Source organism: Mustela putorius, unplaced genomic scaffold (genome assembly GCF_011764305.1).
Source record: "Mustela putorius furo isolate JIRA1106 unplaced genomic scaffold, ASM1176430v1.1 tig00003836_pilon_pilon_pilon, whole genome shotgun sequence".
Classification (NCBI taxonomy): Eukaryota; Metazoa; Chordata; class Mammalia; order Carnivora; family Mustelidae; genus Mustela; species Mustela putorius.
The window spans coordinates 19,289,949-19,308,500 of NW_025421989.1; the positions used below are offsets into that span (position 1 = coordinate 19,289,949).

At 38.6% G+C, this 18,552-nt stretch overlaps 1 long non-coding RNA gene across 1 annotated transcript; it reads left to right on the top strand.

Moving 5' to 3' along the window:
• Nucleotides 1-2,433: 2,433 nt before the first annotated feature.
• LOC106007476 lies at nucleotides 2,434-4,225 on the top strand. The gene is made up of 3 exons (XR_001182229.2): nucleotides 2,434-2,553; nucleotides 2,657-2,740; nucleotides 4,012-4,225. It is a non-coding gene; the product is annotated as an uncharacterized LOC106007476 (long non-coding RNA).
• Nucleotides 4,226-18,552: the final 14,327 nt, after the last annotated feature.

Sequence of the window (18,552 nt, forward strand, 5' to 3'; positions counted from 1 at the left end):
TTCCTGAGACAGTACAAATTATTGATCCTTTTTGTGATCTAGGCTGTTGGAATATATCAAACCTTACCAGGGACTGTGATAATTAAAGTGCATTCTTTATTGAACTTTAAAGATACAATTTTTAAAAATATTTTATTTATTTATTTGACAGAGATCACAGATAGGCAGGCAGCGAAAGAGGAAGGGAAGCAGGCTCCCTGCTGAGCAGAAAGCCCGATGTGGGGCTCGATCCCAGGACCCTGGGATCATGACATGAGCTGAAGGCAGAGGCTTTAACCCACTGAACCACCCAGGTGCCCCTAAAGATACAATTTTTGATTTTTGGTTAACATGTAAGATATGGAGGTTGATTGCTGACTTAACTTGGGTAAGCAGCCTATAAATGGATCTCATTCTCTGTTGAAACATTCTCTTAAATGATAACGAAATACTGGAGTAAAAGTGTATGATTTAGACTAGAATATATTTAACATAAACACGTACTCTATCATATTAATATATTATCATTTGATATCCAAAAATAGGATGAATAATCCCCTTGTTTTCAGAGCTTGTACTGCCAGTTGAATAGAAAACACGTATTTGTCCTCACAAGTCATACATACTCATTCGTTAAATTGGGAAGCAGTGCCTCATCCAAATCAAATGTGTATCAGGTTCAGTCTACCCACAGTATTGTGCAAGAATAAAGCTAAGGAAGATTTCAGGTAACAATGAAAGAAAAAGACAAAGGAAGGACAGACTCTTAACATTTCATGGCACCCACTTCTCATCTTTCATTAGCTCTGACTTTGTCTCATTGTAAGGCCGAGCTACAAGAAAGGCTGGGAAATGTACACTTGTTTGGGGCAATTATGTGCCCAACTAAAATTCTATTGTTATAAAAGAAAAGGATAATGAATATTAAGGCATAAGTAGCATCAGCTGCCAGACAGAGATCAGGTCTTCTACTGATTATTTTAACTTGCTTTAAACAGTATAACCACATCACAGAAAATCTTTTTAAAGGTAGAATTACACATAATCTCATCATTGTAATGTAACAACTCTTTTTATTTGTTTATATCTTTCTAAATACGTACATATTTTCACTTGGCTGTAATAATAAATACAATAGATTTAAAATTTTTACCTAATATATTATACCTTAAACATAATACATTTAAAAAAATAATTTTTAATGGCCACATGATAGCCCATTGTGTTGATGTGGCATAATTTACTTAACCATACCCATATCATTGAACATTTCCATGACTCTAATTTCTCATTGTTGTTGCTAATTAACACTAGAGTGAGTATCTTCATAGATGTTTTTCCTTCAGTTATCTTTCTGTTACTTATTTTTGACCTAATTGCGCTGTAATCAGAAAGCATGATTTGTATGATAGTGATTCTAGGAAACTTGTTGGCTTTATAGCCAAGTATATGGTTGGTTTTCATAAATGTTTCTTGCATTCTTAAGAAAAAATATACCTTGTCTCTAGTTGTATACATGATTCTATTCATGTCCTTTTGATCAAGCTTATTAATTATTTACATTTTCTTTATGCTACTAATTTTTTATCTGTGTGACAACAGTTACTGAGAAAGGCATATGTTATATCAGTTTCTCCTCATACTTCTGTCAGCTTTTGCTTTATGTTATTTGAAGATATCATCAGGTACATATGTAACTTCAGAATTAGTGTTTCTTCCTGGCAAGTTGAATGTTATCTTTATGTAGTTACTATCTTTATTCCTTTTTTTTTTAAAGATTTTATTTATTTATTTGACAGACAGAGATCACAAGTAGGCAGAGAAGCGGGCAGAGAGAGGAGGAAGCAGGCTCCCAGCTGAGCAGAGAGCCTGATGCGGGCCTCGATCCCAGGACCCTGGGATCATGACCTGAGCCGAAGGCAGAGGCTTTAACCCACTGAGCCACCCAGGCGCCCTCTTTATTCCTTTTTAAAAATATATTTATTTATTTGAGAGAGTGAGCGATAGAGCATGAGCAAAGGGAAGGACAGAGGGAGAGGGAGAAGCCAACTCCCTGCGAGGCAGAGCCCGATGCGGGGCTCCATCCCAGGACCCCAAGATCATGACCTGAGCCAAAGGCAGACACTTAACCGACTGAGCCACCTAAGCACCCCATTATCTTTATTCCTAATAAATTCCTCTGTTCATAACAGAGCTACTCTAGCTTTCTTCTGGTTAGAGTCGGCCTGGCATGTCCTTTTCCATCTTTTCACATTTTCAACCTTTTTATGTGTCAGAGACTTGCTAGATGCTCACTAATTCCATTTCTTCTTCCTGGAAACACAGGAGTAACCCCAGCTCTCTGCAGTTATGCTAGGACCACTGAGGAATGTTGGCAGAAGCGATGTATGCCACTTCTAAGCTCGGCCCCTAAAATGCCGTGCATAGTCTGATATATGCCCTCTCCCCTGCTTACATGGCTCAAGGCAAAGAACTCCAAGATGGTAAAACTAGGATCGACAGATCCCAGATTCCTAATGTCACTGACTGAAGGAGTGACAGCTAGAGCAGCAGCCTCACCCGATGAACGGTGATGTGAGCAAAAATTAAGGCTTGTATTAAGCCCCACTGATCTTAGGGGTGTTCGTGCCAGCAGCTAACATTAATTATTCTGATATACCATGTCTTTGTATTTTAGGTTTTCTCTAGGACACAGGAAATATCTGGATTGTTTTGTTTTGTTTCATTTTAGTCCAATCTGAGGATATCTTTCTTTTGACTGGTGAGTTCAGAACACTTACACTTCATTGTGATTTTAATTAATTGTCTGAGGAATTCTCTTGATCTTTATTTTGTGGTATCAGTCCTGCTTTTGCTCTCTCTTCTCCGCTTCCTGTTTTCTTTCAGATTATTCTTCTGATTCCACATTTTCCCCTCTATTGGTTTGGAAGTTGTGTACTTTCTCTTCTTAGTGATTACTCTTAAATTTCAGCGTGTGTACTTAAAATTTAAATCAATAGCTCCACCCCCTCCCAAACTATCCAGGGGCTTAAGGATGGCCAATCCCCATCCTCTTGTCTTAAAAGTTATTGTTAGCCAATATTTTAGCACCATCTTATTTTTTAAAATCGACCTGAGCCGAAGGCAGAGGCTTAACCCACTGAGCCACCCAGGCACCCTTAGCACCATCTTATTTTTAACCTCCAAATTAGACATTATTGTTGTTTTATAAATCCCAGACTTTCCTTCTGGGATCATTTCTCTTTATCCTTATGTATACTCTTAAAAGCGCCTTTCATGTGCACTTTTTGGTGATAACTCTTACAGGTTTTGGTTTTCTGAAAATGCCCTCATTTCGTCCTACTCTTAAGTACATAATTTAAGTCATATCAAATTCTACATAGACAGTGGCTTTCTCTCAGCAAGGTTAAGTTATTGTTCCACTGTTGCTGCCAGGCTAGTTTTTCCTTTTAGATGATCTCTCTTTTCTCTCTGACAACTTTGAAGATTTTCTCTTTGCATTTTGTGCTCTTCAGTTATGCGGAAGAGCGATTCTTCCCATCTTCTCTCTCATCTACCTCCATTTTGTCTCACTTTACTGTCCTTTGAGAGTCTGGCTTTATCCAGATGCCTCGGTTCCAATTCCCTACCTTCCCTGAGTCCAAGATCTTTTCTCCCACACATATGAGGTCGTTAAAACCCAAGACTTTAGGTTCCTGAGAGTGACGAATGTGCTTGGAGTCATCAATCACAGACCACAGTTTGGAGCTCCCTCTTTATTTTTCACTCCTGGAGATTTTCCTTCTTACAAGCTTAATGATACCTTTTTAAAAAAGATTTATTTATTTTGGTCGGGGGAGAGACGGGGAAGAGGGTCAAGCAGACTCCCTGCTGAGCGCAGACCCCCCACCCCCAGACCCGGCTCGATCTCAGTGCCCTGACATCATGACCCAAGCCTAAACCAAGAGTCAGACACTTAGTGGACTGTACCACCTAGGCAGCCTCTCAACAAAACCTTTTAGAAGACGTTTTTCTGTATTTTTTTTTTTTTAGGGTTTCTTTGGTTTTTGCAGTGGAATGGTTTTTCAGACTCTATAGTCCACCGTTTTGTCACCATAAATGAAAGTCCACATTGTCTCTTCATTCTGTTGAATTCTATCCTCACGATAAAATCTTGAGAGTGGTACTACTTACTGCATCAGAGAGCTTAAGAATTTTTATAGCTATTCACATACATTGTTGGATTGCTTCCCAGCCATTCTCTTCTTGAGTGGTGAGTACTATATTTGTTCATCCACTTCTTGGAGACAGAGTAGTACCAGTAGCGAATGGGCTTTGAATCACTCGAACGTGCTTCTCCCTCTCCCTACCCCATCTCTCTCTTTCCTTCCACTCTTAACATGTATTGAGAATAGAGAAATATTTTCTTTACAAGTTTTGTTATGGTTTGAGACGTGAGAGAATTAAGAAAGAAACCACCACTTGAGAAGGAAAGAATGAAGATACACATAGAAGAACTTTAGGCTAAAAATGCTGTTAGTTTCAGCTCTACCCTCAAACCCCAATAAAATTAAAGTAGAGAGATCTTTTTTAAAGGCATAAACCTTCAATGATAAAAAGAGAACAGAGAGAACAGAGACAAAATTTTGTCAGTTGGAAAACTTACAAATGGTAGTTTTCATTTCATTTCATTTCATTTCATTCATAGCAGGTCTGAGAAATTGAACTTGAACTGGCTGTAAGGAAAGCTATGGAACCACTTCACACCATGGGACCCCCACAAGACTCAAGAATTGGCAACAGCAAACAAGTTACCTTTGGAAGTGAAGGGTGAAGGGAAAGGATTTGGCTGAAAATCTGTGTAAGAAGAAATTAGAACACCAAATCCCTTCCCCACTGTTAGGGGTTGAATTGTGTCCTGTCCTCTCCCTGGGAAAAGATGTTTTGAAGTCCTACCTCGGAATGTGACCTTATTTGGAAATAGAGTTGTGGCAGATGTAATTAGTTAAAATGAGGTCATACAAGATAGGGTGGGCCCCTAATCCGTTTGGACTGGTGTCTTCAACAGAATCAGTTAAAACAGGAATTGAAGGGGTTGCGTCTACGGATCAGAAAATCGGGGAAAGAGAGGTAGAGCCTAGTGGATTTTATATAATCATTGTAGAACTATTTGACCTTTAAGACTCTGTGCAAGTATGAATTTTATTTTAAAAACTAAAAAAAAAATGTAAACACAAGAAAGCAGGAGAATTGTTGGGACAGAGAGACAAGAGTGTGCCAGAATAGACAATTCTTAGCTTGCTCAAGCTGGTTGTGAAATTTCTGGAAATTTCATGAACCACTTGTTAAATACAGCCATTATTAAAAAAGAAATTGTATAAGCTTATGATTGAGTAAATTATTATATTAAAAGCACAGTTAGTTACTCAAAACTCATCACTTCTGGGGCACCTGTGTCACTCAGTGAGTTAAGCGTCTGCCTTCGGCTCAGGTCATGATCCTGGAGTCCTGGGATGGAGGCCTACTTTGGGCTCCTGGGGTCTGCTTCTCCCCCCCTTTCTGCCCCTCCCTGTGTTTGTGCTGTCTCTCAAATAAATAAAATCTTTTTAAAAAATCATCACTTCCTACTAACTTTACATTCTACTATGATCCTCTGGCCTCAATGTTATTTATGTGTATTGCATCTCTCTGGTAGAAATGCCAAACAACAGTGTGCTACTGGACAGCTCTGCTCACCTCTGTGTTGTGATATCATGTTGAATGTTTATTTCTTAAACATTTTTTTAATTTCTTAAACATTTTAATTAAGTATAACACATTTATAGAAAACTGGATAAAACATATATACAGCTTCATGAATTATTGTAAGGCAACACACTTTTGTAACTACCATCCATGTCGGGAAAAGAACCATGGCCGACCACTGCAGAAGCTCTCAACTTGCTCCTCCTTTCCTACGAGTAACTGGACTTTTGACTCTTCTGGTAACCATGTCATTTTTTAATAGTTTCATCACCAAGTATGCATCCACAAACACAAACACTATGGTTTCTTTTCCCCTATCTTCTTCATATGGCTTTTACCTCTTTTTAATCTGGAGGCCCCGCCCCCTCTCTTTGTCCCCTTGCAAGTTGTTGACAAACCAGGTGGTTTTTTTTTTTTTAAGATTTTATTTATTTATTTGACAGACAGAAATCACAAGCGGGCAGAGAAGCAGGCAGAGAGAGAGGGGGAAGCAGACTCCCCGCTGAGCAGAGAGCCCAATTCGGGGCTTGATCCCAGGACCCTGGGATCATGACCTGAGCCGAAGGCAGAGACTTTAACCCACTGAGCCACCCAGGTGCCCCCAAACCAGGTGGTTTATCCGTAGCATCTGCCATGGTCTGCATTTTGCCGACTGAATTCCCATGGGATAACTTAGCATGTTCTTCTGCTCTCTGTATTTCCTAGAAATCGGTAGGTGCATCTAGAGACTCATTCTTTATTATTAACAACAATGACAACAGCCAAAATACTATTCAGCAACTATGTATTGAACACTTACTACATGCCTGAATGGGATGCTATAAAAATATGAAGTAATTTTTTTTAAGGACTTTCATTCATTCAGGCAACAGACAGGCTCTTCTCGAGGGACAAATTGTTCTGGTTCGCTCTGTAACGTTAGCTTGGTTGCCAACTCAAAAGTCATCTCCGAAAGTGTTAGGCCTTATGTGCAAAACATACATTAACTGACAGAGGGACTAGTGATAATAGTTCAGAAGTGGTGCAGCAGTGCCTTCCTGAAGAACTAATTAATGGTAGAACCACTTGTACAGAAAAACCTCTGGTCTGTTTTTCACAGCTGGTTTTAACACCGGTACATTTACGAAGCACTGCTGACAATGATGGCAAATTTCATAGGAACAGTTTCTAGGAACTCAGCAATAAAGGATTTTTAAAAAGAAGAAGAAATGTCATTATATATTACTAAGTAATCAGAACCCTAAGTTACAAAAAGGACGCAGAATAGTAAGATTTTATAACTCGGTGCTTTCAGCTTTTTCCTATGAGAAAGCAGTATTTTAATACTCTAACTAATGCTGATTACTTTTAGAATAATACTGACAACTTGAAGAAATGCTGATTTGCTGAAAATCCAGCATGAAGGCTTCCTGTTCATGAACAGGACTTGTCTAAGATGTTTTAAGTATGGTTTAATTTAAAATAGTTTTTAGGGGTACCTGGGTGACTCAGTGGGTTAATCCTCTGCTTCAGCTCAGGTTGTGATCCCAGGGTCCTGGGATCGAGCCCCACATCAGGCTCTTTGCTCGGCAGGGAGCCTGCTTCCTCCTCTCTCTCTCTGCGTGCCTCTCTGCCTACTTGTGATCTCTCTCTCTGTGTGTCAAATAAATAAATAAAGTCTTTAAAAAATAGTTTTTTTTAAAATTTTTATTTATTTGTCAAAAAGAGAGCGCACAAGCAGGGGGAGTGGCAGGCAGAGAGAGAGGGAGAAGCAGGCTCTCTGCTGAGCAAGAAGCCTGACGTGGGGCTCCATCCCAGGACCCGAGATCATGATCTGAGCTGAAGGCAGACACTTAACTGAGCCAACCAGGCGCCCCTAGTTTAAAATAGTTTTGTGGCTTATTTTCATAGTGTATTAGTGAACATTTTATGTTATATGTATGTTTCTAAAATTAGTTTTAGGAACACGAACTTAATTCACTTCTACTATTAAATCTTTGCTTGAAAGTAAGGTAAGATGTTCATATTTGTGGACCAAGAAGATAGGAAAGAGTGAAGATTGCCCCAAACCTCAAAATTTTTAACTCTACTCTATAATTTTACAATATTATATTCAGCTATGATTCATAGAAATGACATTAAGTTTAAAATATTCATGTGTATCATTTTTTAAAGTTCTCCAAGAGGAAGTCATTTCCTTCTGTATTTTTGGAAAAGTGAATATTCATTTCTTCCTCATAATATTAAATTATGACAATCCTTGGCATTCAAATTAACCTGTCAAATTATATTCTGCAAAATTCTCCAACATTTGCAGAGATATGAGAACTTCTAAAAGTGAAAATATTAGGATATAATGGTTATCGGTCAGACTGAAAAAATAAATACCAAAAATTACACTATTCCATCATGGAATACTAAGAAAGAACCAAACACAACCTGAGCTTATTTTGGATCAATAATTATTACAGGTTTCTATAAATAACAGGCCTCCAGTGTTAAAAGATGTTGGATCAGCATTTCCGGAAATCTATGACTAATGCCATTATACTATCTGTCCCAGGGAGTTTTATTATGACATCATCTCTTCAGAAACTTTAAATATTAATCCATAGGTTATTCTCAGCATGCAATCCATTACTTTTTTTTTTCCCATTCAGAGTACTTTCTCATTTAGCACAAGCAAGTTAATGTAATTCTTCCAACATATTAAGGAAAGTAAGATCAGATCGTGATGTTCAGGTTTACATCAATTTAAATAAGTAAAAATGCTCTATGCAAAGACTATACTTTGCCAGTCCCTTTTTCCCTTCCCAGATTATTTCTGAAAACACAGCATCAAAGGAATATTATTTTTGACAAAAATTTTACAGAGTCATTCCCAGGAATATATTTCTACAGTTTGAACAATTTTGGAATAAATTAAATCATGGTATTCATATTTTCCTTCTAAAGAATGCAAACCGTTCTCTGGAAGGTAACTTTTCTGTGTCCCAACTGTGGTTCCCTCCCCAGCGTGGCAGCTGCTGCGCAGGGGCTGGTCCTCGCCCGTTGCCTTCACTGCTTTGGTGCACACGGCCTCACCGCCAACTTAGCAGCCCCTGACCACCTTTTTTTTTTTTTTCTTATTCACAAATTCTGTATTCCTGTTTAATGGCATCATTAGGAAGACCATTGCAATGGGCTGATGGGTAGACAACTTTTTAAATTTAAACCTGGGGGTGGTGTGCCTGGCTGGCTCGGTTGAGCATCTGCCCTTGGCTCAGGTTGTGATCCCCCCCCCCCACCCCCCGCCCCCGGGCCTGGGATCCAGCCCTGGGTCCCCTGCTCAGCGGGGAGTCTGCTTCTTCCTCTCCCTCTGCTCCTCCCCCCATAAATAAATTTAAACCTGAGAAGTTGTGATTTTGTAAATTGTCAGGATAGTGAAACAGCTGTGAAAAGAAGAGCAGAGTGGACTGAAAGACAAATGAAAACCTGGAAAAGGAATAACTATTGGGAGCGACAGGTAAAACTGACGCTTTTGTTTTTTAAAGATTTTTATTTATTTATTTGACAGAGAGAGATCACAAGTAGGCAGAGAGGCAGGCAGAGAGAGAGACCGGGAAGCAGGCTCCCCACTGTGCAGAGAGCCCAATTCGGGGCTCGGTCCCAGGTTCTCAAGATCATGACCTGAGCCCTAGGCAGAGGCTCAACCCTCTGAGGCACCCAGGCTCTCCTTGTTTTTGTTTTTGATAAGTAGACTGACTTTTTTCAGGGCGTTTAGCTGACAGAGCCCACTGAGGCTGGTTTTTACACTGCAGGTCAGGAGTGCCAAATAATACCACTTGGGAGGGGCTCTTACTCTGTGCCTGAAGGAAGTTGGTGTGTAAATATCCCAGCTCCTTCTGTCTCTGGTGGAATAACTGAGGGATGTGTGTGTGTGTGTGTGTGTGTGTGTTATCCTGATTCTCAGAACCTCCCGAGCACAATTAAATCTAATCACCCTCAGTGGTAAGAAACTTAACACACACTATATTGGCTGTCTTGTCTTCCTTGTCTTACTTCCGTAGTAACTTCCTCTTTCGCCTCCTGAGATTTTCCTTTATTTGTTTGTTTCTGTACCTTCCAAATAAACTACTTGCGCTGGACTCCTTAGAGTCAGCTTCTGGGAAAACCAGCCTAAGACTTACCAGCTCTTACTGCTTTGGCTTATTCTTTCCTCCAAATTTGGACTCCGTTGTCATGTCCTGATTTTATAGGGCAGTGGAGAGAGCAAATGTCAACTTAGTTAGGAAATGACTCTTCCACTCCTTCTGACCAACCGGTCTTCTTTTTACACGCGTCATGGATAGTCAATGTAATTCCTTTGCTCCAGGGTATAGATCTCTACAATTGAATTTGGCTGGGGGTGGGGGGGCGGGGGCAGGGGGGGGGTGTTGTTCTCTATAGTCAAATCAATGTCCCAGTCAGGACTTGGTGATTTCATGAGTGTCTTCCACATTTAAAATTCTGTGAGTTTTGGCACCAATTCTATGGAAACTATTTCAGAAAATTGAAAAGGAGGGAATACTTCCCAACTCATTTTGAGTACAATATAGTACCCAAACCAGACAAAAGGAGTACAAAAAAGAAAACTACACAAAAGTATCACTCGTGAGTTTAGACACAAAAAATCCACAAGAAAAATTCAGCAAATCAAATCCAGTAATATATAAAAAGAAGTATCCACCATGACCAAGTGGAGTTTATTCCAGGATGTAAAGGTTCAATATTTAAAAATCAACTAGTGTAGGGTGCCTGGATGGCTCAGTTGTTAAGCATCTGCCTTTGGCTCAGGTCATGATCCCAGTGTCATGGGATCAAGTCCCACATCAGGCTCTGCTCAGCAGGGAGCCTGCTTCTCCCTCTCCCTCTGCCGCTCCCACTGTGTGTGCTCCCTCACTCTCTCTCTGTCAAATAAATAAATAGAATCTTAAAAAAATCAGTTAGTATAATCATCATATCAACATGCTGAAGTACAATAATCACGTGATGATATAAGTGATGCAGAAAAAGCATTTAGCAAAGTTAAACACTCATAATAAACACTCTCAGCAAATTGGGAATTAGGGGAACTTCCTCAATTTGATAAAGAGCATCTAAAAAAAAATTCTATAGCTAACCTCAGACATAATGGTAAAAGACCAAATGCTTTCCTCCTAAGATTAGGGAGAAGGCAAGAATGTCCACTTTCACTACTATTTTTTTTTTTAGTTTTTATTTAAATTTCATTTAGTTAACAAACCATGTCATATTAGTTTCAGGTGTACAATTTAGTGATTCAGCACTTCCGTACATCAGCTGGTGCTCATCAGGACAAGTGCCCTCCTTCATCCCCATCACCTGTCTCACCCATCCCCCACCCCCACCCACCTCCACTCTGGTAACCGTAAGTGTGCTCGCTATAATTAAGAGTCTGTTTTTTGGTTTCTCTCTCTCTCTCTCTCTCTCGTTTTCCCCTTTGTTTATTTTGTTTCTTAAATTCCACATATGAGTAGAATCATATTTATCTTTCTCTGACTGACTTATTACCCTTAGTGTAATCCTCTAGTTTCATCCATGTCACTGCAAATGACAAGATTTCATTTTATTTTACAACTGAAAAATATTCCATTATATATATATATGCCACATCTTTACTCATTCATCAATCGATGGACACTTGGGTTGCTTCCATATCTTGTCTATTGTAAATAATGCTATAAATATAGAAGTACAAGTATCACTTTGCATTAGTGTTTTTGTATTCTTTGGGTAAATACCAAGGAGTATGATTGCTAGATCATAGGGTAGTTCTATTTTGAACTTCTTGAGGAACTCCATACTGTTTTCCACAGTGGCTGCACCCGTTTGCATTCCCACTGACAGTGTCCAAGTGTTCCTTTGTTCTCTCCAGCACCTGTTGTTTCCTGTGTTGTTGATTTTAGCCATTCTGACAGGTGTGAGGTGATATCTCATTCTGGGTTTGATTTGCGTTTCCCTGTGGTAAGTGATGTTGAACATCTTTCCATATGTCTGATGACCATCTGAATGTCTTGTTTGGAGAAATGTCTGTTCATGTTTTCTGCTCATTTTTTATGGGATTATTTGTTTTTTGGGTGTTGACTTGTGTAAGTTCTTTATATATTTTGGATACTAGCCCTTTATCCAATGTGTTATTTGCAAATACCTTCTCCCATTCTGTAGGCTGCCTTTAGTTTTGTTGATTGTTTCCTTTCCTGTGCAGAAGCTTTTTATTTTGATGTAGTCCCAGTGGTTTATTTTTGTTTTTGTTTCCCTTGACTCAGGAGACATATCTGGACAAATGTTGCTATGGCCAATGTCAGAGAAGTTGCTGCCTATGTTCTCTTCTAGAATTTTTATAATTTCAGGTCTCACCTTTAGGTCTTTCATCCATTTTGAGTTTATTTTTGTGAAGGGTGTGAAAAAGTGGTCCAGATTCTTTCTTTTGCATGTTGCTGGTCAGTTTTCCCAACATCGTTTATTGAAGAGACTGTTGTTTTTCCATTGGATATTCTTTCTTCCTTTGTCAAAGATTAATTGACCATATAGTTGGGAGCTTATGTCTGGATTTTCTATTCCGTACTTTTGATCTATGTTTCTATTTTTGTGCTAGAGCCATACTGTTTTGATAACTGCTGCTTTGATATATAACCCGAAGTTCGAAATTGTGATGCCTCCAGCTTTGCTTTGCTTTTTCAAGATTTCTTTGGCTATTTGAGGTCTTTTGTGGTTCCATACAAATTTTAGGATTATCTGTCCTAGTTCTGTGAAAAATGCTGTTGGTATTTTGATAGGGATTGCATGAAATATGTAGCTTGCTCTGGGTATTACAGACATTTTAACAATGTTTGTTCTTCCAATCCATGAGCATGGAATGTCTTTCCATGTCTCTGTGTCCTCTTCAGTTTCTTTCATCAGAGCTTTATAGTTCTCAGAGTATAGGTCTCTCAGCTCTTTGGTTAGGTTTATTCCTAGGTATCCTATTGTTTTGATACATTTATAAATGGGATTGTTTTCTTAATTTGTCTTTCTGCTGCTTCATTTTTGGTGTATAGAAATGCAACAGATTTCTGTACACTGAGTTTGTATCCTGCGACTTTACTAAATTTGTTTATCAGTTATAGCAGTTTTTTTGTGGAGTCTTTAGCGTTTTCTATACATATGGTATCATGTCATCTGCAAATAGTGAAAATCTTACTTCTTTCTTACCAGTTTGGATGGCTTTTATTTCTTTTTCTTGTCTGACTGCTGTGGATGGGACTTCCAGTACTATGTTGAGTAGAAGTAATGGGAATAGACATCCTTGTCTTGTTCCTGTCCTTAGGGGAAAATCTCTCAGTTTTTCCCCAGTAAGGATGACGTTAGCTGTGAGTTTTTCATAGATGGGCTTTATTATGTTGAGGTATGGTCCCTCTAAACCTACTTTGTTGTGGATTTTTATCACGAATGGATTACTTTCAACACTCTTATTCAGCATAGTACTGCAAGTCTTAGCCAGTGCTTTATTGAAAAAAAAAAGAAAAAGGGGGAAAAAGGAAATAAGATCAGAAAGAAAGATTGTATACTAACCCTATTTGCAGATGGCATTATTGTCTACATAAAACATCCCAAGGAATCTACCAAAAAAACCCCACAAAACTTGTAGCACTAGTAAGTTCAGCAAGGATGCGGAGTACAAGATAAATACACAAAAATCCATCAATTCCTATAAACAGCAATAAACATGTGGAAACTGAAATTTAAAACAATACCATTTAAAATCATTACCTCCCCCAAAGAAACCCAAAACTAGGTAGGAATCTAAAAAAACACATATAGGATCTGTATGCTGAAAAAATTTCAATGTTGCTGAAGGAAACCAAAGATTTAAATAAATGGAGAACCATACTGTGTTCATGAATTGGCAGACAATATAGTAAAGATGTCAGCTCTCTCCAAATTGATATACAGGTTTAACACAATTCCTATCAAAATCCCAGCAAGCCTTTTTTTTAGAGATATAGACAGGCTTATGCTAAAAGTTATATGGAAAGGCAAAGGAATTCAAATTGCTAACACAATTTTGAAAAAGAGGAATAAAGTGGGAACTCTCACTCTATCAGATGTTGGTACACTCTGTGGCTGCAGTCTAAATGGCACTGTGATATTGGTGGAGAAAGAGACACAGAGCTCAACAGAACAGGATGGAACCCAGAAATAGACCAAAACAAATACACCGAATTGATCTTCAACAAACATGCATAAGCAATTCAGTAGAGGAAGAATAGTTTTTTCAACAAATGGTGCTTCAATAATTGGATATCCATAGACAAAAGAAGAAGGAGAAGGAAGGAAGAAGGAGAAGGGGGGAAGGAAAGGGAGAAGTAGATTTAACCTCACACCAATGTTTCTCATCTTTGGAACTTACCTCATTTTGGTTAATTTTTTTTAATACTACGTTATGTTAGTGACCAGTGGTTAATTTTTCATATGCCATTAACAGTGTTTCCAGTTATCTTTTCTGAAAGGGCCATGACTCCCTTAAATATCTGAAAATATTTGCCCTTGCACAGGATGAAGAGCTGGAACAGAGGCTGAATTACAGATTTGCATTCCTTTTCGGACAGAACTGCATTTTTTTCTCTCCTTTGGTTCCAGACTTGAGGTTCCATGCTGGTGAAATTAATAATACTTAATAGCATTTTGGTCAGATTGAAATGAGAGATCAACAATGATAACAGGCAAAGCAGCATGAACAGATTTTTTAAATTCAAGTTTTATGTTTTCTTGCCTTTTATTTACATCCTCCCTGACTTGACTAAAATAGTTCACATTTTAGCCAAATGTTTAAATGCATTGATTGAAGAATTTTAACTCTGCAAGTAAAAAGATGAATAATTTTCAAAGAAGAGAAACATAACAGCCTTCTTAATCCCTGTTTTTTTTGCTTCTGATAACTAATATACGGTAGGTGCCTTGTCAAGCATGACCATGATTACAATCTTCACATAGAAAATTGGGCCAGGGAAAAATATTCTCAACACACAATACACAAAACACAAATCTTAATTTAAAAAATTTCGACTGCTTTGTCAAGGTATGATTGACATATAGTGAATTGCACATATTGAAAGGACCATTTGATAAGTTTTAACATATATACATACCCATAAAACCATCACCACAATCAAAATAGTGAACATATCCTTCATCATCCACAGAAGTGTCCCTGTGCCACTTTAGTCCCTCCCTTCTGCCTTACCCAGCCCCCATCTCCAAGCAACCACTGATCTGCTTTCTGTCAGGATAAATGAGTTTGCATTTTCTAGAGTTCTGTAATAAATGGAATCAAATAGCATGTGCTCTCTTTTGGTCTGGCTTCTTTCACTCAGCGTAATTATTTGGAAACTCATCATGTTGTCGCATGTATCACTAGTTCATGTGAGTACCATTCCATTGTTTGGATAGACCACATTTTATTTATCCATTCGTCAGTTGATGGACGTTTGGATAGTTTTTACTTTTTGACTCTTAAGAATAATGCTGCTAGGAATATTTGTATACAACCTTTACTCCCTACCTCTGGAAACCACTGATTTCTATTTTGCCTTTATAATTTTGCCTTTTTCCAGACTGCCGTATAAATAGAATCACACAGTACGTAGCTTTTTGAGACTTGCTTCTTTCACTTATCATAATGCATTTGACATCCTTCCATGTTGTTGCATGCATCAGGAACTCATTCCTTTGAAGTTTTTTTTAAAGAGAGAGAGAAGGGACAAGAGCCAGGTGGGGTTGGGGAGGCAGAGGGAGAGAGAGAATCTTAAGCAGACTCCACACCATCTCAGGGCTTGATCTCACTACCCTGAGATCATAACCTGAGCCCAAATCAAGAGTTGGATACTTAACCAATCGAGCCACCCAGGCACCTGGAATTCATTCTTTCTTAATGGTAATATTCCATCTTATTGATGTGGCACTGTTTGCTTATCCACTCTCTAGCTGAAGGATATCTGGGTTGTGTCCCATTTTTTACAATTCTGAATAAAGCTCCCATATACATTAGCATGCAGAGTTTTGTCTAAATGGATGTTTTCACTTCTCTTGGGTAAACAGGAGTGGGATCGCTGAGTGGTATGGCAAGTTGTACCAGTTTCCTATTGCTGCTAAAACAAATTTCCACAAACTTAGTGGCTTAAAACAACACAAATGTATTCTCTTATAGTTCTGGAGGTCAGATGTCCAGCATGACTCTTAAGTGGCTAAAATCAAGGTGCCACTAGGGCTGATTCCTTCTGGAAGCTCTGAGTAGAGAACCCTTTTCCTTGCCTTTTTCAGCTTCTAGTGGCCCCTTGTATTCCTTCTTCAGGTGGAATACAGGAGGATGGATGGAGGCCTTTTCTTCCATCTTCAAAGCGTATCACTCCAATCTCTACTTCCATCATCACATCACCTTCCCCTCTTACTCTGAATCCTTGCGTCCCTCTTAGAAGGACCATTGTGATTACATCAGTCCCACTCAGATAATTCAAAATAACGCTCTCATTTCAGTATCCTTAATTGAATCACATCTGCAGTTTGTTCTTTTTGCCATATAAAGGACCTTTAACAATGACAAGGACTGTGATGCGGGCATTTGGCGGGTGGGGGGGGCTATTATTTAGCCTATGTATATTTAACTTTTCAAGAAACTGCCCAACTGATTTCCAAAGTGGCTGTAACGTTTTACATTCCCACCAGCAACTATGAAAGTTCTAGTTGCCCCATGCTTGCTTTGCCCTTGATACTATCAGTCTTTCTAATCTTAGCCATTTTAGAGGGAATAGAGTGGTATTTCATTATGGTTTTAATTTGCATTTCCCTAATGACTAATGATGTCAAGCAACTTTCCTTGTGCTTTTGTTGTTGTTGTTGCCTATACCTCTTATTCAGTGAAGTGTCTGTTAAAATTTTTTTACTATTTTCTTTTTAGTTGGGTTGTTTGTGTTCTTATTATTGAGTTTTGAGAGTTCATCATGTATTCTGCTTACAATATTTTTTATCAGATGTGTGTTGCAAAGATTTTTCTCAGGCTGTGATTTGTCTCTTACCTTTTCTTATGTTTTTCTTTTTCCTTTTCCTAACAGTGTTTTTCCAAGAGCAGAATTTTGATGAAGTCCAATTAATCGATTTTCTATGGATTGTCCTTATAGTGTCAGAGATAAGAAACCCTTGTCCAACCCAGGTCACAAAGATTTTCTTCTGTGTTTTCATCTAAAAGTTTTATTGTCTTAGGTTTTACATCTAGGTCTATGATCTATACTTAGTTCATTTTTGTACGTGATGTGAGGTATCCAGTGAGGTTTTTTTGTTTGTTTGTTTTGCACATGAACAGTGAGTGGTTCCAGCAACATCTGTTGAAGATATTATATTTCTAAAAATTGCTTTTTCACCTTTGTCAAAATTCAGTTCATATGTGGGTTTTTCTCTGGACTCTCTGTTCTAGTCCACATACCTATGAGTCTACCTTTTTGCCAATACCACAATGTCTTGATTACTCTAGCTTTGTATCAAGTCTTAAAATCAGTCTTCCAGTCTTCCAGCTTTGTTCCTTTTCAAAATTGTTTTGACTATTCTAGTTCCTCTGCTTTACCATATAAATTTCAGAGTCCACTTGACAATTTCTACAAAAAAAAGTCTTCCTGGGATTTGGGCTGGGATTGCATGGAATCTGCCTCTCAAATTAGGGAGGATTAACATTGTGTTATCTATTACTGCATAGCAAACTAACCCCCCATTAAACAGTCAACAACACCGAATACTTTTCATCTCACAGATTCTGTGGGTCAGGAATCAGGATGTGGCTTAGCTGGGGTACCTCTGCCTGAAGACTTTTCGCAAGGTTGTGATCAAGTTATCATCCCGGATTGAGGTGAAGGCTCAACTAGGGGAAGTTCTGCTTCCGAACTCATGTGGTTACTGGCAAGGCTACTGGCTGGAATCCTACATCAGTTCCTTGACCTATGGGCCTCTCTATAGAGTGGCTCACAACATGGCAGCTAGCTTTCCTCAGAGCAGGAGAGTGAGAGACTGCTCAATACCAGAGCCACAGACACTTTACTGTCTCCTCTGGGAAGTAACATCATTTTTGCCATTTTTTTTTAAATTAAAGGTGCATGACTAGGTATTGCCCACACTCAAGAGAAGGGAGTTATGCAAGGCTGTGAATACCAGAAGTTGAGAACCATTAAGGGCCATCTTGAAGGCTGCCTGCCACAGGCATCTTATCAATGAGTTTTCCAATTTATGAAGATATTATTTATTGGGGCGCCTGGGTGGCTCAGTGGGTTGAGCCTCTGCCTTCGGCTCGGGTCATGGTCTCAGGGTCCTGGGATCGAGCCCCACATCAGGCTCTCTGCTCAGCAGGGAGCCTGTTTCCCTTCCTCTCTCTCTCTCTGCCTGCTTCTCTGCTTACTTGTGATCTCTGTCAAATAAATAAATAAAATATTTCTTAAAAGATTAAAAAAATAAAATAAAAATTTAAATTTCAAATTGTTTATTGCTGGTATACAGAAATACAGTTGTATATGTATATTGTATATTGACCTCATGTTCTATGACCTCAGTAAAGCCACTTATTAGTTCTAGTAGTTTTTGGTAGGCTCCTTAGGTTTTTCTACATAGGCAAGTTGTTTTATTTTTCCTTTCCTGATATGCGTGCCTTTCTTTCCCTGGCCTTTTTCACTGGCTAGGACTTCCAATACAAGGTTGAATACTGCTCCCTATTCCTTCTTACATCCCAGATGTTCTTTTTAGAATCATTTTTGTCCTTCTGGGATATATTTTTTAAAAGTTCCCTTAATGATATCTGTTAATGTCTGAAAATACCTT